This window comes from Ornithorhynchus anatinus, chromosome 4 (genome assembly GCF_004115215.2).
Source record: "Ornithorhynchus anatinus isolate Pmale09 chromosome 4, mOrnAna1.pri.v4, whole genome shotgun sequence".
In the NCBI taxonomy this organism is placed as follows: Eukaryota; Metazoa; Chordata; class Mammalia; order Monotremata; family Ornithorhynchidae; genus Ornithorhynchus; species Ornithorhynchus anatinus.
The window spans coordinates 6,652,645-6,666,988 of NC_041731.1; positions in this window are offsets into that span (position 1 = coordinate 6,652,645).

The following is a 14,344-nucleotide window of genomic DNA, read 5'->3' on the forward strand; positions in this document are numbered from 1 at the left end:
TTTGACTTTGAGTTTATTTATTTATTTTTTAACACAGATCCTTAGTCCGGGGTCATGGCCTTCGTCTCTCATTCCCTCGCAGATCATCTTTTTAAAAAATGGTCTGGGGTGGCACGACGAAGAACAGAGCAGACCAGCTCGATTAGCTCACTGATCCTCAGCAGCGATAATTCTGTTTGGCCAGCAGTTCCATGCCTTTATTTGAATCCATTAGAAAGCATAAAGCGGGGCAGGGGAGGTGAGGGACAAACGCAGATTTGCAGCCTCTATTGTCAATCTTGTTTATCCTCAGCAATTTAGAATGAAAGGAAGTAACAGTTAGGCTTGCAGTGTGCCTGATTTCTTACCACCACACAATGCCGACAGAATAAAATCAACTCTAATAAAATGAATTCCAATGAGTCATCTCTGTTTAAAGCAAAACAGTGTTATAAAAAGCTGTTTACTAATAATGATAATGATGGTATTTATTAAGCACTTACTTAGGTGCTTTAAGTACTAGGGTAGATATGGAGGAATTAGATCAGGTACAGTCCCTGCCTCACATGGGACTCATTTTTTTTTTAATGGTATTCGTTTAGCGTTTATGATGTGGCAGGCACTGTATTTAAGCAATGGGGTAGATACAAGATGATCAAGATAATCAGAGTGGACACAGTCCATGTTCTACGTGGGGCTCCCAGCTTTAATCCCCATTTTATGGATGAGGTAACTGAAGCACAGAGAAGGTAATTGATGTCCAGGGTCACGGGGCAGTCAAAGGGTGTAGCTGGGATTAGAACCCAGGGCCTCTGACTCCCTGGCCTGTGGCTCTTTCCACTAGGCCATGCTGCTTTTCGATTTGTACCCAGTTGCTTAATTTATACTCAAGGATCTTAATTGATACCGGGTCGATTCCCTTATCCATAATTTATTTTAGCGTCTGCCTCTCTTTACTAGATTACAAAACCCCTAGGAACAGGGATCCACTTATTCTATTATACTCCTCCAAGGGCTTAGTACAGTGCTCAGAGTAAGCGCTCTATGAATACTATTTGTTGATTGATCTTTTCCCCATTTTCTAGAAGAGAAAATTGAGGCCCAGAGAGGTCAAGTGACTTGCCCAAAGTCACACAGCAGGCCCGTGGCAAAGCTAGGACGCTCTCTCCTAAACCTGAGTCCTCCCTTGTCTGTTTAACCTGTTTAATTTCTGTGATACATTTCACTTTGAGTTTGGAATGTAACAGGAGGGTTTTGCTTGGCTGCCGAAGAGCAGACGTTTGAAGAAAAATCAGACCCACTTGCCAGAAAATGTTATAATTTTGCACTTCCATAAATATTTCTACCCTCAAAAAGCTCTACGAACCTGATTCCATTTTCGCTCCACCCCATGTGACTGTTTTCTCTCCCCTTTTCCAAAGGCGTAACTGAGTTTACGTTCATGGAAGGTTGGGCACAGGGAGACTCAAAAGCTTTTCCACTGCCAGTCCGGACTCCACATTCCAGGGAACGGTCCCGGAGAAAGTCAGGGATGGCAAAATATGGTTATCCAAATAATCAGTGATCCAATCCAATATAAACTGGATCCTGGGAGCGGGGAGAAAGGTGGAAAAAAAACAGGAGAAAATTAGGCACGCTTCTGTCAAGGTAGTCAAATCCAAGCTGGGATCTTTGAACTTTCACTTCAATTAAATCGACTCGTTCTTTTGCCATTGCACGCCAACAAGCCAGTTGGAGGATAATCCGGTTTGCAAACCCTTAATCTGGTGGTGGTTGATCCAGGCCTTCCATCCTGACACTCACTGGCACCTCCACCAGCCAGCGAGCGTGAAGCTTGGTCATTCTTCATCTTACACAGGAAGGCAAAGCATTTCCGAGTTCTCTCCCTTTTTTTTCTATGATTTTTGTAAAGCATTTACTTCGTGTCAGGCCGTTCTAAGCACTTGGGTAGATACAAGTTAATCAGGCCAGGTACACTCCCTTGCCCCACATGGGGCTCACAGTCTAAGTAGAAGGGAAAACAGCCCTGAAGTGATCACTTTACAGATGAGAAGACTGAAGCATAGAGAAGTGATTTGCCCAAGGTCACCCAGCTGGCAAGGGGCAGAACCAGGACTAGAATCCAGGTTCTCTGGCTCCCAGGCCCACATCCCCTTCTCCACTAGGCCATTCTTCCTGTTCCCCGTCTTTGGGTCTGATGATTTACCTCTCCGACCCCTCAGGATTTCCCTTTATTCATTCAATAGTATTTATTCAATAGTATTTATTGAGCGCTTACTATGTGCAGGGCACTGGACTAAGCGCTTGGACTGTACAAGTCGGCAACAGATAGAGACGGTCCCTGCCCTTTGACGGGCTTACGGTCTAATCGGGGGAGACGGGCAGACGAGAACAGTGGCAATAAATAGAGTCGAGGGGAAGAACATCTCATAAAAACAATGGCGACTAAATAGAATCAGGGCGATACATCTCATTAAACAAAATAAACAAAATAGGGTGATAAAGATATATACAGTCCAGCGGAGGAGTACAGTGCTGAGGGGGTGGGACGGGAGGGGGGAGGAGGAGAGGGAAAGGGGGGAGAAGAGCTGCAGAGAGGTGAAGGGGGGGTAGAAGGAGCAGAGGGAAAAAGGGGGGAGCTAGATACCCCACCACTCCTTGTCAGATTGCTGGACTGCGGGACCCGGGATGGGGAAAGGGAGTGGGGTGGAGGATATCGACCCCAGAAGAGTATCATTTCTGCAGCTGCCTTTCACTCTATCTCTTGCCTGTGGCTCCCCGCTAAAGGAGGTAGCTAGTCCAGAGAGGTGCCTGTGGCCAGCCAATCAATCAGTCGTTTTTATTCAGCGCTGACTGTCCGAAGGGTACTGTACTAAGCGCTTGGGAGAGTTCAACACAACAATATGAGGCACATCCCCTGCCCACAATGAGCTTAAGGTCTAGAGATAGACCTTAATTTAAATAAATAAATTACGAATATGGACATAAGTGCTGTGGGGTTTGTGGGGACGGTGATGAATAAAGGGAGTAAGTCAAGGTGATGTAAGAGGGAATGGGAGAAGAGGAAATGAGGGCTTCCTCAGGGAAGGCCCCTGGGAGGAGATGTGCCCTCAGTAAGGCTTTGAAAGTGGGGAGAGTAGTTGTCTGTCAGGTATGAAAAAGGAGGACGTTCCAGGCCAGAGGTAGGACGCGGGCGAGAGGTTGGCGGTGAGATAGACGAGATTGAGGTACAGTGTGAAGGTTGACATCAGAGGAGTGAAGTGTGCGGGCTGGATTGTAGCAGGAGAGCAGAGAGGTGAGATAGGAGGGGGTAAGGTGATTGAGTGCTTTAAAGCCATTGGTAAGGAGTTTCTGTTAGATACAGAGGTGGATGGGCCACCACTGGAGGTTCTTGAGGAGTGGAGAAACACGGACTGAACATTTTGTAGAAAAATGATCTAAACCAGTGACAGACATGAAACTAGAACTCGGACTTCTTGACTCCCAGGTCTATACTCTTTCCTCCAGTCCACGCTGCCCATTATCCCCAATTTTGCAGATGGGAAAGGTTAACTGTCTTGCCTGAGATCCCACAGCAGGAAAACGGCAGGGCCAACACTGCAAGTCAGGTCTCCCAGGACTTCCAGTCCACTAGGTTAGGAAAGCAGCTACCAGGGGATTTGTGTAGGAAATCGGGTGTTAATAACTGTGGTATTTGTTAAGCGTTCACTAGGTGTCAAGCACTGTACTAAACACTGGGGTAGATACAAGATAGAAGACGCTCACAGCAAAAATGCCAGCCATCAGGGAGCACTCACGGGCAAAGTCAAACATGTCTCAGGTTTCCACTTTCAGAGGTCACCACACCTGACTTCGCCAGGAAACCCAACCGTCCTTCCTCCCGTTCGGCCGCCAGACTCGACTGCCCCAGCGGCTCTCTCTGCCACATGCTCACCTTCCTGCAGACAGATACTGGGTGAGAGCGGGGCTATATAACCATGCCCCCCTGCCTGCCCTCCTCATGTGGTAAGTGGTTCCGGGCACCCACCCAGGGTTTATCCTTCCTGGGAAGGTTAGCATGCTGCGGGGGGTGGGGAGTACTAGCAGAAGGGGGTGGTCCTTTAAAACCCTTCTCCCTTGCTTACGTTCCCAAAATGCATTTTCCTGCTGCTGGCTCTCTGATGCCAATCTGAGCTAAGCATCCCCTGGGTGTGGGCAGGGTGGTCAGTGACTGGTGAGACTGCTGAGAGGGATTAAGGTGGACAGTGACCAGTGGGAGAGGCCAGGCTGGTGAGTGACTGGTGGGAGAGGTCGGGATGGTCAGTGACTGGTGGCAGGGGCCAGTGTGGTGAGTGATGACAGTGGGAGGGACTGGAGTAGTCAGGGATCGATAGGAGGGGCTGGAGTGGTCAAGGATCAGTAGGAGAGACCAGGGAGGTCAGTGAATGGTGGGAGGGGCTGTGGTGGTGAGTGACTGGGTGGAAGGGCCAGGTTGGTCGTGGATTGGTAGGAGAGGAGTGGTCAGTGACCAGTGAGAGGTGGGCTATGGGGGATGTGTGTGAAGGAGAGCAGGGTTCAGAGCAAGCAGAGCCTGGAGCTGTTGTCTGGTAACGTAGTGGCATCATTCAGGCCAAGGAGCTTGTGAAAGGAGCAGAGCACTTCCCAGGCCCCTGGAGGAGCAATGGCCCGGTGCTCCCAGAGCAAGGGGCAGGGGCTGAACGCACGGGAGCCGGGGCTGGGCCCATGCCACGTGACGCCGGGTACCCCTGCCTGGGTCTCGGGGTGGTGACTCTGCCCCATTCTGCCTGCCGCCTGCTGGGACGCCGACCAGGGAGGGGAGGGGTGTGGCCCCGGGGGCCTGGGGCGAAGCTTTCCGGGCCCATGCTCCCCACCCTCCCGCCAAATCCCGGGAAACCAAGCCAGACCAGTGGGGTTTAAGCTCCATCGTTGCCCCAACACGGTGGCTGGTAGGAGCTTGGCTCTCCATCAGGGAGTTGGCAGGAGGGTGGGGAGCATGGGTCCGGAAAGCTTCGTGCTTGCCTAGGGGGCCTCTGGCAACCTGGCAGGTGGGAGTTGATGTTCCCAATCCTGCCCCAACTGCCTCCAGACTACCTCCAGACTGGCCCCAGATTGACCCTGGTCAGGCCCTGGACTGTCCCCGGACCGGCCCAGTTTCCGGCACCACCAGCATTTTCCGCCCTCTTGGAGATGCACAGTCCCAGACTCTACCTTTGAACACCACAGAAGCGCTGCCCTAGGATCCCTGCAGAACTCATTAAGAATGTGGGGAATGATTTTTTTTTTTAAATAATGGTATTTATAAAGCCCTTCCGATACTTCGAGCACTGGCCTAGGGTAGAAGCAAACCAATCAGATCAGACAAGGTCCTCGTCCCACAAGGTGTCCTGCAGTCAGACGGAAGGAGAGCAGGGATCCTATCTTCATTTTCAGATGAAAAAAACTGTGGCCCAGGAAGCTAAGTGATTTGTCCAAAGTCATACGGTAGGTCAGTGGCAGAAATGGGATTCTAAACTAGGCCCTCTGACTTCTAGTTCCCCATTCTGCCCGCTAGCCCGTGTTGTCTTTATCCCCACAGAGTATTTTTCGGTCTTCAAGGGCAAGCCTGCAGATCAGGGTCTGAAAAGAAGGTGGCCCTCTCTGATGTGCAGCCGGAGGGGCTGGAGCTGTTTACGACTCTGCCCTACCACGGTGGGCGACAACTCATTTGTCTAGATGGGCTCCCCTCCCTATTTCCTACCTTTCCACCTGGTCTCCCATCCAACGTCTCAAGTGCAGCTGTTTGCTGCAGCTTTCTGTCCCAGCATCTCCAACTCTGCGCCAGGCTTTGAAGAAGCGCCTCAGGAGGTTCTGAAATGACTTCTTCTTATTATTACTGCTATTATTATTATAGTATTTGTTAAGTGCTTACCATGTGCCGAGCACTATTCTAAAAGCCGGGGTAGATCCAAGAAATCAGGTTGTCCCACGTAGAATTCACAGTCTTAATTCCCATTTTACAGATGCTAAGGTACAAAGAAGTTAAGTGGTTTGCCCAAGGTCACACAGCAGACAAGTGGCAGAGCCAGGATTAGAACTCATGATCTCCGACTCCCAAGCCCGTGCTCTTTCCATTAAGTCCCGCTGCTTTTTTCACGCTCACGGGCCGCCCACCTCATCTTGTCAGTTCCCCCAAAAGACATCTGATTCCCTGTTGTCACTCGGTCTCTGCTGGTGCTGTCTCCAACGCCCCCGACCAGGTCCACTGGGCACCAAAGGTGAACAGTGGGGACTGGGGGTTGAGCTACATCCGCTAAGTTGGCATCATCATCTCTGCCCCTGAGGAACTGACAGTCTGCTGGGTGCACAGCACTGTCATGAGCACTTGGGAGAGTCAGTTAGTCAGTCGCTGGTACTTGTTGAGCACTTACTGTGTAGAGAGGACAGTACTGAGCACTTGGGAGAGTACAATATAACAATATAACAGAAACATTCCCTGCCCACAAGATAGATAAGATAAAGGTACAGTGAGAAGGTTAGTATTAGAGGACGGAAGTTTACGGGCCGGGTCATAGTAGGAGAGCAGCAAGGTGAAGTAGGAGGGGGCAAGGTGATTGAATGCTTTAAAATAGACGATAAGGAATTTCTGTTTGATGCGGAGGTGGATGGGCAACCACGGGAGGTTCTAGAGGAGTGGGGTGCAATAGAGTTGGTAGACAGGATCCTTGCCCTTGAGGATCTGACTCTCTACTGTGTGCAGAACACTGTACTGAATGCTTGGGAGTGTACAATAGAGTCAAAGGACTCCCTGACCTTAAGAAGCTTACCTTTATCAATCGATCCATCAGTGGTGTTTATGGAGTGCTTACTGTGTGCAGAGCACTGGATTAAGAGCTTGGGAGAGTACAATAAAATAAATTACAAATCGGGGAAATAATACAGTATAAAGACAAGTATTTAAGGGCTGCAGGGATTGTAGAAACGCAAGTGCTTAGGTGACACGGAAATGATAAACTGGCAGTTGAGAGTTATTCAGTAGAGATATTAGAAATAAATCAGGGAAGGTCTCCTGGGGGAGATGTGGTCTCCAAAGGGTTTTGAAGATGTGCAGAGTGGTGGTCTGCCTCCCGTGGCAGCAGGGAGGGCATCAGTGGCGAAGAGAAAGCAGAACAGATACAGAGTGTAGACTGGCTTGAGAGGAGTGAAAAGTGGAAGTTAGGGTGCAGTGGCAGAAGAGAGTGGATCAGTAAGAGGGGAGAGTTCATTGATAAAGTGCCTTGAAGTCAAAGCCAAAGGTCAGGAGTTTCTGCTCGAAGCAGAGAGCAGTGGACAACCAAAGGTCAGGAGTGGGGAGGTGATTTAAAAAGATCAGAACAGTAAAGATTAGGATAGTGTTCTGTACAGAGAAAGCCCTCCATAGATGCTACCGATTGACCGCTTCTCAAACACACTGCTCCTCAGCACAGTCTGTTCTGTGGAATAGTTGATTCCACAATCTTTACCCATCTGGATTTAACTGTCCTCACTGACTACGTCTTTTATGCTTCTCCAAGGAAGATTATTCTATAATTCACTAGTTTTCTGTTGGGCTTTCTTTCTCGATAGGCTGCCTTAATGGTACTCCACCGGGATTCTCAGGAGATTTGGTGTTTCTATCTTTAATGTCTATAAAATGACAGAGAGAAAACAAGTGTGGCCTTCTTAGTACGGTTTGACTAAGGGCCAAAGGCCCTGTAGATCTCTGCCTCCAGATGAATCCTTTTATATTATATGTTAAATGTCAAGCCCTGTACTAAGCACCAGGGCAGATATGCGGTATCAGGTCAAACAGTCCCTGGCTCAGATAGGGCTCACGGTCTAAGGGGGAGGGAGAACAGATATTGCCCCCCATTTTACTGATGAGGAGAAGTCAAGTGACTTGCCCAAAGTGACGCAGCAGGCAGGTGGCCGAGCCGGGATTAGAACTCAGATCTCCCGATTCCCAGTCCTCTGCTCTTCCCGCCGATCTCGGTCTCTCTGAGCAACACCCCAGTCCCTTCTGAGCCAGCCCTGCTTACCTGTGACTTCTGTTTTGGCGGTTATTGAGTGAAAACCATTTGTAGTTGTGAGCAGGGAATGTGTCTGTTATATTGTTCTGTTGTCCTGTCCCAAGCGCTTAGTACAGTGCTCTGCACGCAGTAAGCACTGATCGACTGATTGAAGTTGCATTGGCCACCGGGCTCACTCCCCTACCAGGAAGGATGGAAAAGAAGACCAGATGCAGCTCCCCGCTTGCAGCCTGCTCTCTCTCAACAACAGGATCAGTTTCTCCTCAACTTTTCCCTGGATCTTACCCTTGCATCCCATGACGTTCCTGCCTGGAGGCACCTTGCAAATTCAGGAATATATATTTATATTTTTATGGCATTTGTAAAGGGCTTACTATGTGCAAACACTGTTCCAAGCTCAAGTTAATTAGGTCAGACGCAGTCCTTGTCCCGCATGGGGCTACAGTCTAAGTAGTCCAAGAGTTTAGCAAATACCATTAAAAAGGATATCCCAATCCCCTGGAGGGTGAAACAGCCCAACCTGGACCCTGTATGAGGTGAAGGCTACAGTGGGGTAGGAACCACTGCTGCAGACTGAGGGGCCACGGTCCAGGCCAGGGAGGGGTCTGCCCACCCTCGAGGCTGGCCAGTAGAGTGTTCTCCTACAGGGTTCCCGCTCACCTGCTCCGGGGACACCTGGTCCCAGAGCGGTGACCAGGACAGAGCCCGGGGGCCAGTACAGTCCGTTCCTGTGCTGGCGACAAGTCAGACTTGAAAAAGAGGGAAATCACAAATCTCCCCAGGTGCTGGTCTTGCTGAGTCCCCAAACCTCCCTGATGCCTGCCACCCTGCCCACACCCCAGAGCCAGTTCTAGGCTCCAGGAACCCCCACCCCAGTGGCCACTTCCAGGGGTAGTCCCTTTTACAGTCCTCTTGACTGTAAGCTCTTTGCAGACAGGGAGCGCGTCTGTTATATTTGCTCCATTCTCAGCGGACAAGAAGACAGCCATGTTCTGGCCCCAGAGCCCCAGGTCCGTCCCAGCTAAGCCGCTAACGTGCTAAGAAGGCAAAATGACTGTTTAATTCCCTCCATAAGCTGGAAGCTTGAAGCCAGTCCAGCTCGGGCTGGGAGGGAGCGGTAGGGAGGAAGAGGCAGAAGGGAGGGAGGGGATTAGGGCCATCTTCGACGGGATCCAAAAGCACCCCCTAATATCCATGAACAATTCAACGGTTGCTCGGTTAACACCAAGGGGTAAAGCCAGCCTCTGGAACCCAGGGGTCCCACGCTTCGGCTCCTTGGCTCTCCAAAATTCCTCTGTCCCATTGCAAACGAAGTTCCACCTGGCTTAGGAGAGCTCATCTCCAGATATTCTGGGAGGCCAGTTCCTTTCATGTTGCCCTGTGCCTTGGCTTGTAGAAGCAATAAAGTCATATTTCTGAGCACTTAATCTGCTCTGATTACCTTGGCTCTCTACTGGCACAGAGACCGGGGGAGGCCTCTCTCCAAAGGGCGAGGTTCCAAAGCTGGAATCCGTATTTCCCGAGGTGGCCCAGGCAGAGAAGTTGCTGCGGTCCAGGCCGGGGGCCGAAAGGAGAGGCTGGAATTCAGGAGGGAGCGACGGGAGGAAGGAAGATAATAATAATGTTGGTATTTGTTAAGCGTTTGCTACGTGCAGAGCACTGTTCTCAGCGCTGGGGTAACTACAGGTTAATCAGGTTGTCCCATGGGAGGCTCAGAGTCTTCATCCCCATTTTACAGACGAGGTCACTGAGGCACAAAGAAGTTAAGTGACTTGCCCACAGTCAGCTGACAAATGGCAGAGTCGGGATTCGAACCCAAGAGGGATCAAGAGTCCTCCTTCGGCTCTGAGCGTTCTGCTGTCAGGCTGGGCTTTGGGGCATGGTTCGATGGGAGAATTTGGAAACAGTCTTCCCACAAAAAGAGTCTGGTAGAAAACAACCTATGTGTTGACGTGAGTAGATTTGATGCCGAATAGAAACCGTCATGGGCATGGATGTGACGTTGGTCAAGACGAGAAGTCACTAAGCTTCCCTAAAACTATTGACCACCTCCTTAGCACTGGGATAAACATATCTGCTCGATTATTCATTTTGACTTTTCTAGTTGTAATTATATTTATGTTTGTCTCCCTTATTAGAGTGTAAACTCCTTGTGGGCAGGGTACGTGTCCCTTCTTTTTGCCACGCTTCCTGAGGGCCAAGAATAGTGCATCGTCCCAAATGGGCACTCAATAAATACCGCTGCTACTACCGGAAGGGTATTTGTTAAGCGCTTACTATGTGCAAAGCACTTTGGTAGAGACAGATAAACAGGTCAGACAAAGTCCCTGTACCACACGGGGATCGCAGTCCACATAAAAATGATAATAATATTTGTTTAAGCACTTACTCTAGGTCAAGCACTGTACTGAGAGTTGGGTACATAAAGGATAATCAGATCCCTCCTGGGGCTCCCAAAGTAGGAGGGAGAATAGATATTATATCCCCATTTTACACAGGAGGAAACCGAGGCACAGAGAAGTCACTTGTTAGAATTAGAACCCAAGTCCTCTGACACCTATGGCCAGGTTCTTTCCACTGGGTCACGCCAATTACCTAATTTTATTCCTCCGCCTCTTACTTCTGATAATAATAATAATAATAATGATGATGATGGCATTTGTTAAGTGCTTACTATGTGCCAAGCACTGTTCTAAGCAATACTACTACTATTACTAGAGAAGCAGCATGGCTCAGTGGAAAGAGGTCATGGGTCATGGGTTCTAATCCCGACTCCGCCACTTGTCCGCTGTGTGACTTTGGGCAAGTCACTTCACTTCTCCGTGCCTCAGTTACCTCATCTGTCCAATGGGGATGAAGACTGTGAGCCGCACGTGGGACAACCTGATCACCTTGTATCCACCCAGCGCTTAGAAAAGTGCTTTGCACATAGTAAGCGCTTAACAAACAACATCATTATTATTATTATTGTTACTGCTGCTGCTGCTGCTATTCGATGTTTTTGCAACTATACAGCATTTAATGCAGTAAAGTGAGAGCAAGTGGCAAAGGGGTGAAGCATTCGGCTAGTGGCAGACAGAGCCATCCTATAGGAATTTGTGCATAAAACTGTCAGTCATGATGCTCTCTTCCTGCATAGGGCTGTATCTTCGAATCACCCACCCTAACCCCCGTTCATCCCCGTAGAGTCAACGGCCCCTGTAGCCCCGTTTCGCAAGCTTCTTCAGGAACACATCCCTGTGTCAGAGCCGGATTCATGTGAATCAGTGACCCGAGGCTGGCAGAGCCCGCGTGGATAGAGCCTCAGAGGGAACAGGGCAGGGCCTGGGACCCAGGCTGTGATAGATGGCCAACGACGGGGCTGAGGGAGGAAAATGGCAACTCCAGCGCCCAGGTAAACGTGAAGTGGTTAGTGTCAGGGACATACTAACAACGGGGCCCGGGCTGGTGGAGGAGGAAAAGGGCAACTTTGGCACCCGGGAAAACATAAAGTGGTGAGTGCCAGTGACTCAGAGCCTAAAAAAACCCAGAAAAGCAAGTATTTATGACGTATATGAGAGGCAGGGAGCATTGAACTTTCCCAAGTCCTCAAAGAGGTGCTGGGCCACCATTACCACCACTTCTGGCTACTTCCGAAGCACTGTGCCAGGCACTGCGGCAGGTAGGAGATGATGAAATCAGACTGGTCCCTACTGCCACCAGTCTCCGAATCCCAGGTGGGGATAAACAACGGGAGTGAAGGGAAGAACAATGACCAGTTACAAATTAAACAATTAGGATAAAAAGGTTATCATAAGTCAAGGAACAGAGAGTTCTCGGTCATCCCCCTTCCGGGCCTCAGTTTGGAGACTCAGGGGGCCCCGGCACCCAAGAAAAGACCTGGGTACATTGACCAAATTTCCGTCCTCCTCAACGTCTTCCTCAACGTTCATCCTGGCGGAGGATGGAATGGGCTTGGTTATTCAAGGAGGGCTTCCTAGAAGAAGGGATGAAGACCAGCCCTCGCCACACACGCCCGAGGGGCCAGGGCTAGAGAAGCCGTGACTCGGTTGCCGAGCGTGGGCCGAGCCCTCCCGGCCCCGTTTGTAGACTCTGCAGTGACTTGTCCGGCCTGGGCGCGTCCCTGCTCCGGTCCCGGTGACTCAATGGGCGGGAAAAGAGATCCGCTGAGGAACGGGGAGAGGAATAGAAGACATTTCGCCTGGAGAAGAGAAGGCTGAGGGGAAATTAATGACTGTTCCCACGTAGATTAAGACATGTTTGTTACGGAGAACGTGTGCCCCATTTGTTATGGGGAGCGTGTTGTCTGTTTATTATGGGGAGAATGGGGCCCATTTTTTTCTTCCCTATCCATAGAGGGTTGAGAAAGAGGAAACCGTTTGAAGTTACAGTAAGACCAACTTGAGTTAGACATGAAGAAGGATTTCCTGTCTTGGACTTTAAGGACCAGAACCGGCTCCAATAATAATTAATAATGAGAGTATTCATTACATGCTTACTATGTGCCAAGTCCTGAACTAAGCACTGGGACAGATACAAGATAATCGGGTTGGATGTCATCCTTGTTCCACACGAGGTTCAGAGTCTAAGTAGGAGGATGGATTAAACTCCATTGTACAGGTGAGGAAGCTGAGGCACAAAGAAGCGAAGTGATTTGCCCAAGGTCGCAAAGCACTGGGAAGTGACGGGGTTGGGATTAGAACCCAGGTCCTCTGACTCGCAGGTTTATGCTGTTTGCACTAGGCCACACTGTTTGCAAGAGAGACTGTGGAGCTGCCAACCTTCAGCGTGCTCACACTTAGACTGTGAGCCCCATGTGGGATGGGGACTGCGTCCCACCTGATTATCTGGCATCTAACCCCAGTGCTTAGTACAGTGCTCGACAGACCTACCCAATACCACCGACGTTAGAGCTTTCTCCCACCACTGGGCAAAGCGTGGGACTGGGAGTCAGAAGAGCTGGGTTCCAGTCCCAGCCCTGCCACGCACTTGCCGCGCGACCCTGGGCGAGTCGCTTTACGTCTCTGAGCCTCCGTTTCCCTCATCAGTAAAATCGGGCTAAGGTATCTGCTCTTCCTCCCTTTCAGGCTGAGGGTCCGAGACTGTGTCCGATCTAATGACTTTAAGCTCCTTCTGGGCACAGAAAGTATCTGTTAATTTTACTGTTTTATATTCTCCCAAATGCATAGTACAGTCCTCTGGATGCAGTAAGCACTCAAAAAAAAATCATCGATTGATTAATTGATTGATTAACGGCCTGGGGCTAGCCTAGCGCTGAGCATGGTGCTTGGCACAAAGTATGTACTCTATCAACCAGGGGGAGGGGGGATAATGGAAAAGAACATAAAGCCTAAAGACATTAAAGGGTAGGGTGTGCAAAATGCCGTATTAAGACTTGTTTGTTACGGAGAACGTGTGCCCCATTTGTTATGGGGAGCCTGTGGTCTGTTTATTATGGGGAGAATGAAGCCCATTTTTTTCTTCCCTACCCAAAGAGGTTTGAGAAAGAGGAAACCGTTTGAAGTTACAGTAAGACCAACTTGCGTTAGACATGAAGAAGGGTTTCCTGAAAAAGGAGGAAAAAGATGACATATTTTCTGGGTGAAGAGAGGATTTGGGGGAAATCAAGTCAGAGCTGGGTGACTTCAAGGGAACTGGGCAAATGAGGAAAAGAACTTCCTTTATTATCAAAGAAACTGAAGCAGCAGGAGGCAGATCTGGACAGACAAGGAAGGGTCTCAGGGGCAGAGACGCGTCCTCTGGGGGGGACAGAGCGTGCGGCGGGCTCGGAGCCAGGCAGGCCCAAGCTCACCGGGTTTGGCGGGGACTGGCCGGCCGGCAAGTCACTCGGTCAGTCGATCATAATTATTGAGCGCTTACTGTGTGCAGAGCACTGTACAAAGTGCTTAGGAGAGTACAACATAACAAACAGGTGAGGAGAGCTGTGACCCAGAGCCCGGATCCCGGGGTTCACACCCAGAGCTTGCCAGATCTGTGAGGTCTTAAAGAGGGTTTGGCTGAAGGGATGGAGTGAGGGTAGCATTCTCCGAGCGGGGCGGGGGTCAGGAATGTCAAGAGCAGAGGGCTCCAGGGACAACTGTGCCTGTGTGAAGAGAAGCAGCGTGGAAAGAGCCTGGGCTTGGGAGTCAGAGGTCATGGGTTCGAATCCCAGCTCCGTCTCTTGGCAGCTGTGTCAGCTGTGTGACTGTGGGCAAGTCACTTCACTTCTCTGTGCCTCAGTTACCTCATCTGTAAAATGGGGATTAACTGTGAGCCTCACGTGGGACAAGCTTATTCCCCTGTATCTCCCCCAGCGCTTAGAACAGTGCTCTGCACATAGT